This window comes from Cetorhinus maximus, chromosome 29 (genome assembly GCF_964194155.1).
Source record: "Cetorhinus maximus chromosome 29, sCetMax3.hap1.1, whole genome shotgun sequence".
Classification (NCBI taxonomy): Eukaryota; Metazoa; Chordata; class Chondrichthyes; order Lamniformes; family Cetorhinidae; genus Cetorhinus; species Cetorhinus maximus.
In genome coordinates, this window is record NC_135907.1 from 9,475,478 (window position 1) to 9,494,465 (window position 18,988).

Here is an 18,988-nt window from a genome sequence, read left to right on the forward strand (position 1 = left end):
ATTGGTCTCAACCCGAAACCTCCAAATTAACTAGGAATTCCAGATGGCTGTTATTCTTTGAGAGGGCGCTTCCCGATTTCCCTCCTGATTTTATTCGAATATCAAGTCATTGAATGGTGGAAAGCACAGAACGCAGGCCATTCAGCCCGATGAGCTTGTGCTGGTTCTTTGCAAGAGCAAATTAGCTGGTCCCACTCACTCGTCCTTTCCTTTGGGGTCCTGCAAATCCCTCTTCAGGTGACTGTCCAATTCTTTTTTGAAAGCCACGATTGAAGCTACCTCCACCACACTCTCGGGCCATGCATTCCACATCCTAACCACTTGTGGATTAAAATTTTTTTCCCCCTTTTGTTGACAAAAGAACCAAAGACCTTACATCAGTGTCCTCTTTACCTCGACCCTCCCACTAATGGAAACAGTTTCTCTCTATCTGCTCTGTCCAGATCCCTCATTCTCTTCTCAACCTTCCCTCCTCTAAGGAGAACAACCCCAGTGCTATGCGTTCTTGTTATCTTCCGCATCCCCGATGTTGGTAATAGTCACATTCTAAGCTTGGAAAGGTCAGAATTCTATCTTTAACTTGCCACGCTGCCTTGTACAATAGAAGATCTGGTTTGAACTGATTCTGTTACACATCAGATGAGTCACTAGGGCAGCCATGAAATGTGGCCCCCTGGAACACTTACATAATTATTTCTTAGCTCTTTACAGATAATACAACAATATATAACACCCACCTTCTCCAATCTAGCCATGTAACTGAAGTTCCTCATCCTGGAACCATTCTAGTGAAACTTTCCTGCACCCTCTCCAATACTTTCACATCTTTCCAACAGTGCGGTACCCAGAATTGTTTTGGACTCTCCCAGCAAAGGAAATTGCTTCTCTGTATCTAGCCTATCACATCTTTAAAATTTTAAGTACCTCAATCAGTTCATCCCTGAATCTTCATAAACTCAAGGGACAACAAGCCAAGTTTATGCAATCTGTCCTCGTAATCTAACCTTTTGAGTTTTGGTATCAATCTGGTATATTTGTGCTGTACCCACCCCAAAACCAATATATCCTTCCTGAGCTCGGCGCCCACTACTGACCCCAGTTACTCCAGAGAGGGTCTGACCAAAACTCTGTGCAGCTAGGCAATAACTTTCACCCCTCTGTATTCCTGGAGATCAGCTTCCACAGGCCTTTTCAAATGTTTTCAGAGACCTTTGGTGATATGTGCACATGGTTTCCACCAGTTTCCAGTTTCACACCATTTACACAAAGACCCTCTGATCTATCTTTCTTGGATCCAAAAAGAATAATCTCACATTTTTACCCCCACGCTATACTCAATTTTTCAGTCTGGCCCTCTCACTTTAATCTACTTCCCCCTTTGCAAGTTCCTCATCTCATCTACACTTCTGAAGCGTCACCTGCAAACTTGGAAGTACAAGTCTATTCCTTTAGCCAAGTCATTGATAAACATGGTGACAAGTTCATGCCCCAGAACAGATGGTGCATAAGGAATGCAGCAGGCCATTCAGCCCCTCGAGTCTGTTCCACCATTCAATGAGATCATGGTTGATTTACATCCGAGCTCACGTGCCCATCATTGCTTTGTATTCCTTAATACCTTTGCTACCAGAGAGTCAGTGCAGTTTCAGAAAAGTTCAAGGAATCTTTGACATGGCATTTGCAGTTAGATAGCTCCAAGAGAAATACCAAAATAGAACATGGACCTCCACACCATGTTCTTTGACCTGACCAAGGCCTTCGACACAGTCAGCCTCAGGGTCTTTGGAAGGTAATGGATAAATTCGGTTTCCCTGAGAAATTCATCGAGATGGCTCAACATGACGGTATACCTGCCCTGGTAATGGTAAGTCTTCTGACCCATTCCCAGTTACTAACGGAGTTGAGTAGGGTTGCGTACTAGTGCCAACCTTCCATGTTTTCCCCGGCTATGCTCTCTGATGCCTTCCACGATGGTGACCCTGGCTTCGAAATCAGATATCGCACGGACGGGAAGCTGCTCAAATCGGAGATGGCTCAGGGCAAAAACCCAGGTCTCCAAGGACATACTTCACCATTTCCTACTTGCCAATGAGCTGGACATGCAATGTAGCACAGACTTGTTCTCCAATGCACGCAACAACTTTGGCCTTTATGGTCAGCATGAAAAAAAACTGAAGTAGTCCTTTATCCTTTTGTGGGATGTGATGTCACTGGCAAGGCCAGCATTTGTTGCCCATCCCTAATTGCCCTTTAACTGAGTGGGCCATTTCAGAGGGGCAGTTAGGAGGCAATCACGTTGCTGTGGGTCTGGAGTCACATGTAGGCCAGACCAGGTTAGGACGGCAGATTTCCCTCCCTGAAGGGTATTAGTGAACCAGATGGGGTTTTTTTTTTACAACAATCATTGATAGTTGTCATGGTCACCATCACTGAGACTGACTTTACATCACAGATTTATTAACTGAATTTAAATTCCACCAGCTGCCATGATGGGATTTGAACCCACGCCCCCCCCCCAGCATTAGCCCGGGCCTCCGGATTACTAGTCCAGCGATGTTCACCGCGGAACTACAATGTACCAGCCTGCCCGATCTCAAACCCAAGATTTCAGTCCATGACCAGAACCCGTCAGCCGTGGACGAGTTCCCTTATCTCGGCAGCACGCTCTCTCTCGAGCGGTCTGTATCGACCACACGAGAGACACGTGCAAGAATTGCCAAAGCAAGTGTAGGCAGACTTCGAACGTCAGTCCAGGAAGGAAGAAGGGTAAGTCTGCCTACCAAACTGAGAGTCTGCGAAGCGACAGTCCTGCCTACTCTGCTCTATACATACGAGACTTGGACTGTGGACCAGCGTCATGCCAAGAAGCTCAACCACTTTCAGTTGAGCTGCTTTTGTCTGCTGTTGAAGATCAGAAGGGAGGACGAAATACCAGGCACTGAGGTGTTCACCTGAGCCGGCAGGCCAAGCGTCCACACCTTACTGAGACTGTCACAACTGAGTTGGACTGGTCACGTACCCAGAATGCCTGACACTCGCTTACCAAAGTGAATCGTCTATGGAGAGCTTCAGTCTGGGATGTGCTCTCATGACAGTCAAAGGAAATGCTACAAGGACACTCTGAAGGCTTCGTTAGTTTTGATATTTGAGTTCTAAGGGAAGGAAGCTCATCCAAGATCGCTGCGCCTGGTGCAGCCAAATTGGAAATGGTGCCACCTCTTTCGAAAAGTGCAGATCAGAAGCAGAGGAAACCCCGAACCATCAGCTCGTCCAAAACTCAATCGCCTGCAGTAACCTGTCCTGTTTGCAGCAGAACCTTCCGGGTGCAGGTCAGCCTCAGCAGTCACCTACATACCCACCGGAACCCTATTAAACGCCGCCGGTCATCTTTGCCTCAAAGGTTCAACAAGAGTACCCTTGGTTAACAAAAATCTATCAACCTGCAGTTTAAAATTAAACACTGACCCAGCACCAACTGCTGTCTGCAGAAGAGAGTTTCAAACATCTACCAGCCTCTCCATTTCACTCCAGAAAGGCCTGACTCCAAGTTTTTAAGCTCTGTCCCCTAGCCCGAGATTTCCCAGCCTTCGAAATAGCTTCTCTCTATCTAGCCTGTCAGTTCCGCTCGATAGCTTGAAAACTTTGATCAAATTACCTCTTAATCTTCTAAATTCCAGCGAATGTTTATGTAATCTCTCCTCCCTGGAGACACCATTCTGCCAATCATCCTTTCTCCCCAACCTCTGTCTCTTACATCTCAACCAATCTCCAACTCACGCGCTCTCATTCTGTTTAGTGGAACCCAATGCGATTTTGGAGAACATCCATACAGGGACCTCAGTCCACAATGATCATGATCGCCTGTAGACAAGGCCATGTTATTCTCACTCATCAGCTCAGCAATTCCCAGCTCAATGACACAAGGTCAGGATAGAATTGCACAGCACAGGAGGCAGCCATTTGCCACACTGTGCCTGTGAGAAAGAGCTGCCTACTAGGGCACAATCCCTTGTGCTCTCTCTCTCTCTCTCTCTCTAGCCATTCAACAGCTACCTCCATTTTGAAAATTACTGTTGAATTGCCGGCCTTTCTGCCAATGCCTTCCAGATCATCATAACTCGCCATGTAACAATGAAAGTTCCTCATCCCCATCTCAGGTTATTTTACCAATTATTTATTGTTTTATTCTTTCATGGGATGTAGGCGTCGTTGGCAAGTCCAACATTTGTTACCCACCCCTAATAGCCCTTGAACTGAGTGGCTTGCTAGGCCACTTCAGGGGGCAGTTAAGAGTCAACCACATTGCTGTGGGTCTGGAGTCACATGTAGGCCAGACCAGGTAAGGATGTCAGATTTCCTTCTCTAAAAGGACATTAGTGAACCAGATGGGTTTTTAACAACAATCGACAATGGCTTTGTGGTCACCCTTCCTGAAACCAGATTTTAATTCCAGGTTTATTCATTGAATTTAAAGTGACACCCAGTTGCCGTGGTGGGATTTGAACTGGTGTTCCCAGAGCATTAGCCTGGGCCTCTAGATCACACAAGTCCGGTGACATTGCCGCGACCTCACCATCTCCCACTCTCCTCCCTCTGTCAGCGGCCTCTTCAAAGCCTGACACTAGATCAGGCAAAAGTAGCCTTCACCATTCAGGCAGGCTCTCCCTCTGGCCAGGTTCTCCAGTCACACTGTCTCTGATGAGAGATCCATTCACTTTCCCACAGGCGACATTAAACTGACAAGCCTGCAGTTAGGATTTCTCTGTCCCACCCTTCTTACATAATGAAGTCACATTTGCAAATTGCCAGACTAAGAGCCCAGTGCCAAACCAAGCGGCTTCTGAAAAAAAAAAATCAGCGAATGTTCCTGCAGTTTCCTCAGCTACTTCTACCACAGAGAAGAAATTCACCCCTGGTGCGAACACACTGGGAGTGTGGTGTACGGTTCTAGCCGCCATGTTATAAAAACAACTTAGAGGCGTTGGAAAGGGCCCACACAGATTTACAAGGACGATATCAGAATCACAAGGTTGTACCCGTGAGGGAACGATGAACAGGCTGGGCCTCTGTCTAGAAGAGGGGAGCCTGAGAAGGTGATACCCGATAGATTGTGCACCGTATCCTGTTGGGGGGGGGGAAACTGCAAAATTCGAGACCATCAAGACCGGGCCGCTACCGAGAAATCCAAAATGGAATTCAGAAGAAACTTCTTTATCCGGGGACCAGTGAGAATGCGGAACACATTACCACAGGGGAGTGGTTAAAGTGAACAGGTAAGCTAGATAAACACATGAAGGAGAAGGGGATAGGGAGTTACACTGATCGAGTTAGATGGTGAAGGACGGGAGCAGGTTAGAATGGAGCATTAGCACTGGGCTAAGCTGAACGCTCTGTTTCTGTGCTGTATAATCCGTGTAATTTCGAGGTCCCAGAGAGGAAGTCGCCAGGACCTGGAAGATTTACCCAGAGCCCGAGGCCTATTATTTTACCCCTCAGCTGTCAAAGTCCTGGTTTAAAAGATGCACCATTATAGCCTTATTTAATCGGGATTCTCCCTGTCTTAATGGTTCCACATCTTCCTCGGCCACTTCATACATTTAGTAGAGCTTATTCTACATTGCACGCAAGTCTTTTTCCATGTTTTTGCAACTCTTAATATTTCCTTTGTGAAAGGCCTACTGAACAATGCCCTGTCTCGTGGCACGTAACATTCCAGGCTCAAAGCTCAAACCCTCAAGTTGCCCTTCCAGTTCTACAACTGGCGCATTTGAGACTCAATGGTTCACTCTCTCAAGTCACATGGTCACGGGCTCAAACTTCAGGCCAATACTCCCATTGCAGTACTGAGGGAGTGCTGCACTGCCAGAGGTTCAGATGAGGCCCTGTTTGCCCTCCCAGGCGGGATACTATAGATCTCATGGTGCCACTCACAGTGAGCAGGGAGAGTTCTCTCTGGTGCCCTGACCCATTTAAATCTCTCCACCAACATCAGCTTTAAAAAAAACTTATCTGGTCATCACAATATGTATTTGTGGGATCTTGCAGTGCATAAATCAGCTGCCACATTACTTACATCACAACAACTTCAAAAATATATCCTCCAAAAGCATTTCTCAGTAAATGAACCAGGGGGAGGTAGGAGGGGGAAGGGGTTGGGAGAAGAGGAGGAGGAGGAGGAGTGGGGGGTTTGGGGGAAGCAGGGGTTGTGGGAGGTAGATGTGGGTGGAGGGACAGGTTCTGGGAGCATGGGGGTGTAGGTTTCTTTGGGTGAGTGGGGTGAATGGGACGGGGAAGACTTTTTTCGGTGGGTGAGTGGGTCGGTCGGTGGGTGGGTGGGTGGAGGTTTTTGTGGGTGAGGGTTGGCTGTAGGTTTATAAGGGGTGGGTGATGGTTTCTGGGGTTGGTTGATTGGGTGGGTGGGTGTTGGTTTTGGGGGTAGGTGGGCGGGGGTTTTTCAGGGTGGGCGGGTGGATTTTGGGTGATGGCTTTTGGGAATAGGTGGGGGGTTGGGTGAAGATTTATGTGGGCGAGTGAGTGGGGGTTGGGTGAAGATTTATGTGGGCGAGTGAGTGGGGGTTGGGTGATAGTTTTGTGGGTGAGTGGGTGGGGGTTGGGTGATAGTTTGGGTGGGTGAGTGAGTGGGGGTTGGGTGATAGTTTTTGTGGGGGGAGGGGGTGGGGGTTGGGTGATAGTTTTTGTGGGGGGAGGGGGTGGGTGGGTGGGGGTTGGGTGATAGTTTTTGTGGGGGGAGGGGGTGGGTGGGTGGGGGTTGGGTGATAGTTTGGGTGGGTGAGTGGGTGAGTGGTTGGGTGATAGTTTTTGCCGGAGGGGGGGGGGTGGGTGTACATATTCTGGGGGACTATTAGAAGAATCCCAGGAGTGTGTGTGTGTGAGAGAGAGAGAGAGAGGGAGAGGGGGAGACCGGGATTGTTATGATTTACAAACCAGTTGTTGCCCGCGTCCCAGCGACAGAGAGAAAAAGAAAATCTGAAAATCCTGGAATCGAAGGGAGCGAGGAAAATGGGAGAAATATAACCGGCAACTGGGGGGGGGAGGGGGGGGTAAATCCCAGTTAAAACCCCCGTGCTGGAGGGTGGGAGGAATTGGGAATTCCGGTGTGATCCAGGAGCCACTCCAAACCCAACCCCCCACCAGAGAGATTTATTTACACAGGGGGGAGGGGGGTAAATGGATTCAATCCCACATGAGACCGGGGGGGGGAGGGAGGAATCCCCCAAATCCCCCCAATCCTCAATTCCCGGGCACCCTGAACCCCGCCGCCCCGCAGTAACCATTTTGTTGGCGACATTGTATCGCGGCGGCTGCTCCTTCGATTCATTGTATCTCAGGGAGGATCCCAGGGCCCCTCTCGCTGCCCTGGGCTCCCGCACAGACCCTCCGCCCAGGGCTTGGGAAGCCTCTGCGGCGGCTTCATTGATGCAGAGGGAGGGAGGTGGAGGTGGAGGTGGTAGGGAAGGAGGGGGTGGGGGTGGAGGTGGAGGAGGAGGAGGAGGAGGGGGGGGAAAGAGAGGCTGCAGATTCTCTCCCCCCTCCTCCTCCTCCTCCCCTGAAACTCACCAGCTTCACATGTCGCTACCGGAGGGAGTGAAACTAACATGAAACCGACATCCCGGGTAAATTACTTACTCGCAGTCCCGGTGCCTCCATCTCTCCTCGTCTACGATCCGTCCCTCCTTTTACTCTTGTTTTCTCTCTCTCTCTCTCTCTCTGCCCTTCTTTTTTTTTTCCTCCTCTTTTTTCACCCCCCCTCTCTCTCCCTCCCTCTCTCTCTCTCTCTCCCTCCCTCTCTCTCTCTCTATTTCCCCCCCCCACACACCCAAAGCTACAATCTTTCCAGCGTCACGTGATGGCCATGGATTGGGCTTTTTTTCACTCTCTCACTCTCTCTCTCTCTCTCTCTGTACACACTCACTCACTCTCTCTCTCTCTCAGACCCATCTGGCTGAACTCGGATTCCCAGCTCGCAATCGAATCCACTTCTCGGAGTTCCCGACGTGCTCAGTCCAGGGAGCTTTTTTTTTTGGAGAGTGTTTGCTCTCTTGCCATCCGCCTCCTGTCACCTTGCAAACACTGACCCCCCCACCAAAAAAAAAATCACAGGGCAGTCACAAACACAGAATGGAGGCCGTTCGGCCCGTCCAGCCCATACCAGCTCCCCCCCCCCCCCAAAACAGCAACTCACCTGCAGCCACGAAATATCTGTCAGCATCATCGTTTCAACACGTCTTGCCTCTGGCCACACTTCTGCTCAACTTTTTTTCTCTGTATAAATCCTTGCATTTGTAATGAGCTGTAAACATGCCTCCTGACAGGCTCCAAAATGGCCTACTCCCCTGCCTGTGCAAGATCAGCTGACCTTGGTGCCTGGTGTGTCATTCACCTGGGCTTTTTTAAGTGGTCACATTTTGAGCAAAAGTTGTATAAACCCCCAGTTTATGTTTCCTCCTTTGAAAGGTTGCAGAATCAAATCAGGGTCACCAACTCTCAGGAAAGATAGGGGCACTTGGACTTTGGGGGGGGGGGTTGTTGGGCAGGAGCAGTGCTGACCCTAAAACGCCAGGGGGGCGGTCATGTTGGCCATAGCTTCCCCCAGTGACTGGCGACCACACTGAGCAAGGTAAAGATCAGAGACAAAGGCAGACTCCAGATCCCACAGGCTGGCCCTAGAAATAAAGGACTTAAAGAGTATCCCATGCAAGACACGGGGCAAACAGTCCCTTAAAATGTAGGAGAGGGGCCACCCCTTACTAGAATCGAGGTGTTTTAACCGGGAGGAGGAGGATAGATAGAGAGAAACTGCTTTTCCTGGTGGGGGTGGGAGTTCAGAACAATGGGGCAAATTTTAAAATGGCTTTTCAGTGGGGGTGTCAAGAAACAGTTCTCCATACAATGGAAATCTGCAACTTTCTCCCCCACCCCCCCAAAAAAAAAACATCTGGGGGGGGTGGAGGTGTTGGTTGCAGGGTGGGGTCATTGGAGTGTTCAAGACTGAGATTGGTAGATTTAGAATAAAAACCCAAAATGCTGGAAAATCTCAGCTGGTCAGGCAGCCTCTGTGGCGAGAGAGAAACAGGGTCAATGATTCCGGTCCAGTTCCCAAGAAGTTCCCAATATGGACCTGGAATGTTAACCCCGGTTCTCTCTCTCTCTCTCTCTCTCTCTGCAGATGCTGCCAGACCGGCTGAGATTTTCCCAACGCTTTTCGGTTTTTTTGTTTCAGGTCTCCAGCATCTGCAGTATTTTGTTTTTATCACATCGGTAGATTTGCATTTGGTCAAGGGGGCCTCGGAGCGGGGAGGGGCTGCAATGTCAAGCGGTCAGACAAATCAGCCCTGGTCTAACTGAACCTTCACAGGAGTATTGTGACCAGTTTCAGTGATCACATGTCGGGAAGAATGTGGGGGGGTCCTTGAAAGGGTGCAAGAGGCAGGGGTGAGGGATTTTAGCTACAAGGATGGGTTGGAGAAGCTGGGGGGTAGTTCACCTGGGAGCGGAGGAGATTGAGGGCAGATTTGATAGAGGTGTACAGGGTTATGACAGGTTTATATAAGATAGACAAAGGAAACCTGTTCCCTTTTGCTGATGGTACAACAACCAGGTCGGACACAGATTTAAGATTTTGGGTAAGAGATACGGGGGTGGGGTAATGTGAGGAAAAAATTTTTTAGGCAGCGAGAGGTAATGACCTGGAACTTGCTGCCTATGAGGGTGGTGGAAGCAGAGGCACAAGTAAAGGAGCAGGAGTAGACCACACGGCCTGTCAAACCTGCTCCGCCATTCAATACGATCATGGCTGATCTTGGGCTTCACCTCCACTCCTGCACCCCAAATCCCTCCATTCCCTGAAATGAATGAATAATTCCCTGGTGAATGATTTCAAAAGGAAATTGGGAATTGGGCATTTGAAGGAAAATAAACTCACAGGGGCTACAGAGATAGAGCGAGGGAAATGGATTGCTGTACAGGGAGCCGGCATGGACTCAATGGACTGAATGGCCTCTTTCTGTGCCGTAATGACTCTGCGACTTTATGAATGGTGGGTCAGGCTTAAGGGGCTGAAAGGCCTCCTCCTGTTCCCACATTATGACTGAAATTACTTGTTGCTTCTCATGGGTTGACTAATATGAAGGGTGTTCTGTGTGACTGAAGGGGCCACTCTGTCCTTCTGGGCCTCACTGCTATACATTTATTTTCCCGTAAGTCACTGTAAAAACCCAAGCCCGTAAATTTTCTAAATCTGCTCATTGCCTTCCCATGACATTACCACCAAGGAGCCAAGAAGAAAACATAAGTCTTCGGGTGAAATTGGGGTTAAATTAAATTAAATTATATTAACTGGCTGGGGCATGCAATGTAATTCAGCTTCTTTAGCCAGAAACTTCTTTAGCCAGAGTGGTGAATCTATGGAATTCATTGCCACAGAAGGCTGTGGAGGCCAGGTCATTGAGTGTATTTAAGACCGAGATAGATAGGTTCTTGATTGGTAAGGGGATCAAAGGTTACAGGGAGAAGGCGGGAGGATGGGGTTGAGAAACTTATCAGCCATGATTGAATGGTGGAGCAGACTCGATGGGCCGAATGGCCTAATTTCTGCTCCTATGTCTTATGGTCTTATGGTCTTATAGCTTAAAATCATATATTTTGTCTTATATTTGTAACTCCATTGTAAATGTTTCTATCCATATTTATAATCTTTAGAATGATCGACCTGAATGGAGTTGGTGTATTTGGGTACTGCTTTCATGCCTTTGGGGATGACGTGTTTGACCAGTTCCCCTGGCAGCAGGAGGCGCTCTGGATCTCTCTGGCCGAGATGGTGCGGGCGCTTGTTGTAGTGAATGAGGTGAGCAGCCTCTGGGGTGATGCGCTGGAAAATGTCGACAATGAAGGAGTTAATAACACCCATGGCCTTGGACGAGATCCTGGTGGATGGGTGGACCCGGGGTCAGCCCCCTGTACACATCAGCTCTGCTTGCGAGATTTCCTCCGCTTCTTGGGCGGCTTCTTGGTGATTTAAGTCAGCGGCTGTTTCGACGCCTGGCGGGACACACCACCCTTCGCCGCAGTCGCCACATCGAGCACTCCACTCGACTTGGACCAACTCAAATCAGCTGGATAAAAACAAAAAGCTAAAAGCTACTGCGGATGCTGGAAATCCAAAACAAAAACAGAATTACCTGGAAAAACTCAGCAGGTCTGGCAGCATCGGTGGAGAAGAAATCAGTTAACGTTTCGAGTCTTCATGACCCTTCGGCAGAACTGAAGCATAGTTAGGAGAAAGGTGAAATATAAGCTGGTTTAAGGTGGGGGGGCGGGGGGAGAGAGAAGTTGAGGGTGTGGTGATTGTGGAGATAAGCAAGCAGTGATAGGAGCAGATAATCAAAAGATGTTACAGACAAAAGGATCAAAGAGGTGTTGAAGGTGGTGATATTGTCTAAGAAAAGTGCTAATTAAGAATGGAAGGCAGGATACTCAAGGTACAGCTCTAGTGGGGGTGGGGTGGAAAGACTAACAAAGTTTTAGTTTTAGATTTAAAAATAATGGAAATAGGTGGGAAAAGAAGAATCTATATAAATTTTTTTTTCAATAATTTATATAGATTCTTCTTTTCCCACCTATTTCCATTATTTTTAAATCTAAAACTAAAACTTTGTTAGTCTTTCCACCCCACCCCCACTAGAGCTGTACCTTGAGTATCCTGCCTTCCATTCTTAATTAGCACTTTTCTTAGACAATATCACCACCTTCAACACCTCTTTGATCCTTTTGTCTGTAACATCTTTTGATTATCTGCTCCTATCACTGCTTGCTTATCTCCACAATCACCACACCCTCAACTTCTCTCTCCCCCCGCCCCCCCACCTTAAACCAGCTTATATTTCACCTTTCTCCTAACTATGCTTCAGTTCTGCCAAAGGGTCATGAAGACTCGAAACGTTGACTGATTTCTTCTCCACCGATGCTGCCAGACCTGCTGAGTTTTTCCAGGTAATTCTGTTTTTGTTTCAAATCAGCTGGAACCTGCCCGTGTAGAGTCGGCACAATGTAATTACACCCTCCGGCCAATGGTGGCACCAGAGAGTGTCCAATGTGGGATGAATTCATCAAGGTTTATTTAAGTTCACATCAGTGTTAAGTTTCAGAAAGTAGGCCTTTTTTTGATGGAAAGTATTTAGAAATCAGTTATGCTGAAGGGTTGTGTTTTAAAACAAAGGAAATTTACTGTTCTCCCAAAAATATACTTTATTCATCAAATTTGCAAAGGTACTTTACATAACAGTTCAAATTTTAACATTACATAAAGTGCAATACAGATCAGTTTCTTTCAACCTAGGACAAGGTTCCTCATGACACTCGCCATTACAGGTTATATTTACATTGTACATTTACATTTCATGTCACATTTGAGTCATACAGTCCGGGGGGTCTATACAGTTCCCAGTCCCTCGGTGCCCTGTGGCTGAAAGGTCTTAGACAGCGACCTTTCCCCATTGTGCCTTTGCGGCGGCTGCCCCAAGCTTTAGTGCGTCCCTCAGCACGTAGTCCTGGTCCTTGGAATGTGCCAGTCTGCAACACTCGGTCGGGGACAACTCTTTGTGCTGGAAGACCAACAAGTTTCGGGCAGACCAAAGAGCGTCTTTCACCGAGTTGATGATCCTCCAGCTGCAGTTGATGTTTGTCTCGGTGTGTGTCCCTGGAAACAGCCCGTAGAGCACAGAGTCCTGTGTCACAGAACTGCTCGGGATGAACCTCAACAGAAACCACTGCATCTCTCTCCAGACCTTCTTTGCAAAGGCACAATCCACAAGGAGGTGAACAACGGTCTCTTCCCCACCACAGTCACCTCGAGGGCAACGTGCAGAGGGGGTGAGACTCCTGGCGTGTAGGAAGGATCTGACGGGAAGGGCCTTTCTCACCACCAGCCAAGCTACATTATGGTGCTTGTTGGAAAGTTCTGGCGATGAGGCATTCTGCCAAATGACTTTGACAATCTGCTCGGGGAACCATCCCACAGGATCCACCCTCTCCTTTTCCCTCAGGGCCTCGAGGAGATTACATGCCGACCCCTGCCCGATGGACTTATGGTCAATGGTGTATTTTGAATTAATTTTCCCACCAGGGACAGGTGGTACGGCACGGTCCAACTACTTGGAGTGTTCCGCAGCAGCGTGGCCAGACCCATCCTTCGCAACACCGGGGACAGGTAGAACCTCAGCACGTAGTGACACTTGGTGTTTGCGTACTGAGGGTCTACACACCGCTTGATGCAGCCGCACACAAAGGTGGCCATCAGTATGAGGGCGATGTTGGGCACGTTTTTTCCCCCTTTATCTAGAGGCTTGTACATCGCGTCCCTGCAGACACGATCCATTTTCGACCTCCAGATAAAGCGAAAGATGGCTCAGGTGATCGTCATCGCGCAGGAGTCTGGAATGGGCCAGACCTGCGCCACGTACGGCAACAGTGAGAGTGCCTCACACCTGATGACCAGGTTCCTACCCGCAATGGAGAGGGAGCGTCGCTCCCACATGCCCAGTTTTCTTTTCGCCATAGACACTCGCTCCTTCCAGTTTCTAACACATGCCCTGGTCCCTCTGAACCATATCCCCAGCACCTTCAGGCCGTCAGCCCTGACAGCGAAGGGGACAAAGGATCGGTCAGCCCAGTTCCCAAAGAACATGGCCTCATCCTTGCCATGATTTACCTTGGCTCCCGAGGCCAGTTCGAACTGGTCGCAGATGTAGATCAGTCTGCGCACCGACAGCGGATCCGAGCAGAAGACGGCGACATGGTCCATTGCCGTTGTGTATTAAAGCTCAGTGAACGAGTTTGTAGAATTGTCTGATCCACTTCAAACTGAGACCAGGCAGGTAAACAATGTTGACCCCTCCCCCCCCCCTCACCCCCAATCATTTTGATACTATGAAGAAATGTTTTCTTTAAATGTGCAGCCAAAGGACTGAGTGGAAGAGGAAAGATAACCAGAGGGACAGGGCCTCCTTTGGATGAGAACAAAGAGAGGAAAGGGCAAAGGTCCCAAGCACAGGCGGCCGGCTTTCAGGAGGAAACTCGCCAAGGAAGGGAAACTCGCTCTTTGTAGAGTCAATCTCAGAGTCAGACAGGGATAGCGAGAGAGACAGGGGTGGCCTGTACCTTAGTATTTCGCCTGTTTGTGAGGAGGGTCTTGTAACTGACTGAATGGGGGTTAGGGTTGCCAACTGTATTCCTGGAGGTTTCATTATTTGTCCTCACACTCCAGCCATTAGTCGGCCAACACATCCATCCTTGTGACTTCACAGCCTCCCTACGCCAATTGGAAAGCAAAAAGACTCATTACCCAATTGGATGATACTCGACTGTCATCCAGACAGCCTTTCTCTCCCATTTTCAATATTTTTATATCGGGTAAAGAGAAAAGTTCAAAGAAAATGACAAAAAAAAAGCAATCCTTTTTTCTCCATGGTTGCACACAGCAGGAAGGGTAGCGTATTGTCACTGGGCTAGTATTCGAGTGGACCTGGGTTCGAATCCCACCACAGCAGATGGTGAAATTTGAATTCAATAAAAAATCTGGAATTAAAAGCCTGATAATGACCCTGAAACCATGGCAGGAAAATCCCATCTGGCTCATTAATGCCCTTTAGGGATTGAAATCTGCTGTCCTTACCCAGGCTGGCCTACATGTGATTCCAGACCCACAGCAATGTGGTTGACTCTTAAATGCCCCTCTGAACAAGGGCAATTAGGGATGGGCAATAAATGCTGGCCTAGCCAGCAACACCCACATCCGAAGAATGAATTTTTAAAAAGGCCCTGGCCATTGATCTTCAATCTCTGGAGATGCGAGGCCAATCCTGGAGGGTTGGCAATCCCTAAACTAGGGGGGGGGGAGGGAGGGATTTAATCGGAGTCGTCACTCGATATGCTCATTTGCTGAATGTGAATTAAAACAAACTTAATGATCCCAGGAAGGTGGGGAACCAGGGAACAGTTTGGAGCAGAAGGAACCAGTTGGGGGCAACGAGGAGAAATCTTTATACATATTGAGTTGTGAATGTGCATCATTGAAGCAGATTCAATAGTAGCTTTCAAAAGGAATTGGAGAAATATTTGAAAAAGAGACATTTTTATGGGGGAAAGGGCAGGGGCTATTTTATTCTTTCATGGGATGTGGGTTTCTCTGGCTGGGCCAGCGTATGTTGCCCATCCCTAATTGCCCTTGAGAAGGTGGTGGTGAGCTGCCTTCTTGGAACTGCTGCAGTCCATGTGGTGTAGGTACACCCACAGTGCTGTTAGGGAGGGAGTTCCAGGATTTTGACCCAGCGACAGTGAAGGAACGGCGATATATTTCCAAGTCAGGATGGTGAGTAACTTGATGGGGAACTTCCAGGTGGTGGTGTTCCCATCTACCTGCTGCCCTTGTCCTTCTAGATGGTAAAGATTGTGGGTTTGGAAGGTGCTATTGAAGGAGCATTAAGATGCAGTGCATCTTGTAGATGGTACACACTGCTGCCACTGTGTATCGATGGTGGAGGGAGTGAATGTTTGTTGATGGGTGCTAAACAAGTGGCTGCGTTGTCCTTGATGGTGTTGAGCTTCTTGAGTGTTGTTGGAGCTGCACTCATCCAGGCAAGTGGGGAGTATTCCATCACACTCCTGACTTGTGCCTTATAGATGGTGGACAGGCTTTGGGGAGTCAGGAGGTGAGTTACTTGCTGCAGAATTCCCAGCCTCTGATCTGTTCTTGTAGCCACAGTATTTATATGGCTAGTCCAGTTCAGTTTCTGGTTAATGGTAACTCCCAGGATGTTGATAGTGGGGGATTCAGCGATGGTAATGCCATTGAATGTCAAGAGGAGATAGTTAGATTCTCTCTTGTTGAAGATGGTCGTTGCCTGGCACTTGTGTGGTGTGAATGTTACTTGCCACTTGTCAGCCCAAGCCTGGATATTGTCCAGGTCTTGCTGCATTTGGACATGGACTGCTTCAGTATCTGAGGAGTAGTGAATGGTGCTGAACATTGTGCAATCATCAGCGAACATCCCCACTTCTGACCTTAAGATGGAAGGAAGGTCATTGATGAAGCAGCTGAAGATGGTTGGGCCGAGGACACTACCCTGAGGAACTCCTGCAGTGATGTCCTGGAACTGAGATGATTGACCTCCAACAACCACAACCATCTTCCTTTGTGCTAGGTATGACTCCAACCAGTGGAGACCTTTCCCTCTGATTCCCATTGACTCCAGTTTTGCTCGGGCTCCTTGATGCCACACTCTGTCAAATGCTGCCTTGATATCAAGGGCAGTCACTCTCATCTCTCCTCTGGAGTTCAGCTTTTCTGTCCAGGTTTGAACTGAATAGTTCTTTCAGACAGTTGGAACAGTCGCAATGGATCAAATGGCCTTCCCATGTGCTCTAGGATTTGAATCTGACCTCTTCTCACCAGTACTCCTCAGTCTGCCATCAGGAAGTGTGGTGAAATGTGAGTGCGGACACACATGATCAACACATGGCTTGTGCATCATGGCTGATCTGCATCATAACTCCAACTACCCACCTTGGTTCCATACCTCTTAATACCCTTACCTAACAAAAATCTACCCATATAATAAAAGCAAAATACTGCCGATGCTGGAAATCTGAAACAAAAACAAAAATAGCTGGAAAAACTCAGCCGGTCTGACAGCATCTGCGGAGAGGGACACAGTTAACGTTTCGAGTCCGTGTGACTCTTCATCAATAGAGTTATTTATCCATCTCAGCTTTGAAATTTTCAACTGCACCCCCGCCCACCACCCACCCCACCACCCCCACCCACCCCACCCCAGCCTCAACAGCGTTTTGGGGAGAGAGTTCCAGATTTCTGCTCCCTTTTGTGTGAAGTGTTTCCTGATACCAACTCTAAACAGCCTTGCTCTAATTTTAAGGTTTTGCCCCCTTGCTTTTGGACTCCCCCCCACCACCCCACCAGAGGCAGGGCCTGGGAGAGGGGTGTCAAACAAGTGACCTGTCAATCTGCATGGTCAGTGTCCAAAGTAGCCAATCCGGCACGTCGGCCATCCTGATTGACAGGCTAATCGCCCAATGACTGCTCTTGCTCTGAACAACAGCAATGATTGGTTGAGTAGTTTGGACGCAGCAGATTCCTTTCTCACCTTGTGGAATTCTGTTTGGTCCTGGTCATCGCGGAGTGCTGCTCCCCTAATCTTCAGACCTGGTTGGAGTGTGAGCAGGCTGGTGACTGTGGTTTCAAAGCAGGCACCCCTTACACCAACACCGTACCCCCACCCCCACTCCCTCCCGATCCACCACCTCTTTCCCCTGTAAAGTTCCTCGAGTTATGTATTTCAAATCCTCTATTCGCTGTAACCAACCCCTGGGTCCTGCGCCATTTTGGGATTCACCGCCAGCTCCCTCTGCCTCTCCTCCCGGCGCCGTGCGTCTGGGCGGTTTCCACGGCAGCAGATGTCGGGTTGGGCGATACTGAGAAAGAGAACAACAGCAGCGCGAGGCGGTCAGGCCAGGGCAGCTTCAGGCCACCAGTATTGGCCATAAATGGCTGTAGAGCTCCGAGACGCAGAGGGATCTGGGTGTTCTGGTGCATGAGTCACAAAAAGTTAGTATCCGGGTGCAGCAAGTAACTAAGGTGGCTAATGGAATGTTACCCTTTATTACCAGAGGGATTGAACATAAAAGTAAGGATGTTATGCTTCAGTTATACAGGGTATTGGTGAGACTGCACCTCGAATACTGTGTACAGTTTTGGTCTCCTTATTTAAGGAAGGATATAAATGCATTGGAGGCGGTTCAGAGGAGGTTCACTAGATTGATACCTGGAAAGAGCAGGTTGTCTTATGAGGAAAGGTTGGACAGACTGGGCTTGTTTCCACTGGAGTTTAGAAGAGTGAGGGATGATTTGATTCAAATATACAAGACCCTGAACGACCTTGACAAGGTGCATGTGGAAAGGATATTTCCTCTTGTGGGTGAGTCCAGAACTAGGGGGAAGTGTTTTAAATTAGGGGTCGCCCTTTTAGGACAGAGATGGGGAGAAATTTTTTCCCTCAGAGGGTTGTGTGACTTTGGAACTCTCTGCCTCAGAAGGTGGTGGAGGTGGGGGTCATCGAATATTTTTAAGGCCAAGGTAGATAGATTCTTGTTAGGCAAGGGAATCAAAGGATATCGGGGCTAGATGGGAATGTGGAAATCGAAACACAAACAGATGAGCCATGATTCTGAATGAATGGCAGAACAGGCTTGAGGGGCCGAATGGCCTACTCCTGCTCCCATTTCGTATGTTCGCATATTCGTATGAGTCTGCCTTCAAGGTCCTTCCAGTTAGGTGGAGCGAAAGGTGGCAAATTGAGATCTGGAAGTCTACAACTGAAACAACAATACCTGGAAAAACTCAGCAGGTCTGGCAGCATCTGCAGAGAGGAACACAGTTAACGTTTCGAGTCCGATGAGGACTCGAAACGTTAACTATGTTCCTCTCCGCAGATGCTGCCAGACCTGCTGAGTTTTTCCAGGTATTTTTGTTTTGGATTTCCAGCATCCGCAGTTTTTTTGCTTTTATGGAAGTCTACTATTGAGAGCTTTGCCTACCTGGATCGATCATCCTGGCTGTGTGTAGGCCCTTCTACCAGGCGCCTAATGACAATTTAATTTGGCACTGAATCTACTGCAGGTATTTTACAAGCAAGAGAAAGACCTGGAAACCCAAGGCTGTAGACATAGCTCCTGACAAGCTGAGAATTTCAATATTGTACAGAGCAGTCTGGCAGGGCTTTGGATAAAAGAGCACAAATGCAAATGTGGAGGTCTGGGTACAAGGGCAGCTCTTGAAACCCATCAACAGTTACAAAAAAAAATTGCATTAAAGTTCAAAGGAGCTGTGAAAGCGCCTGGGATTATTTGAATGGTTGTTTCTCAAAATAGAAATGGGAAAGGACGTGTCAAGGAGCAA

At 48.4% G+C, this 18,988-nt stretch overlaps 1 protein-coding gene across 1 annotated transcript in view; it reads right to left on the reverse strand.

Moving 5' to 3' along the window:
• LOC144669587 (transcription factor 20-like) overlaps positions 1-7,746 on the reverse strand; it is a 58,961-nt gene extending 51,215 nt beyond the window's left edge. The window contains exon 1 of the mRNA XM_078532102.1: positions 7,648-7,746. The gene's annotated coding sequence lies outside the window, so the exon portion shown is untranslated. The remainder of the gene's footprint in view (positions 1-7,647) is intronic.
• Positions 7,747-18,988: the final 11,242 nt, after the last annotated feature.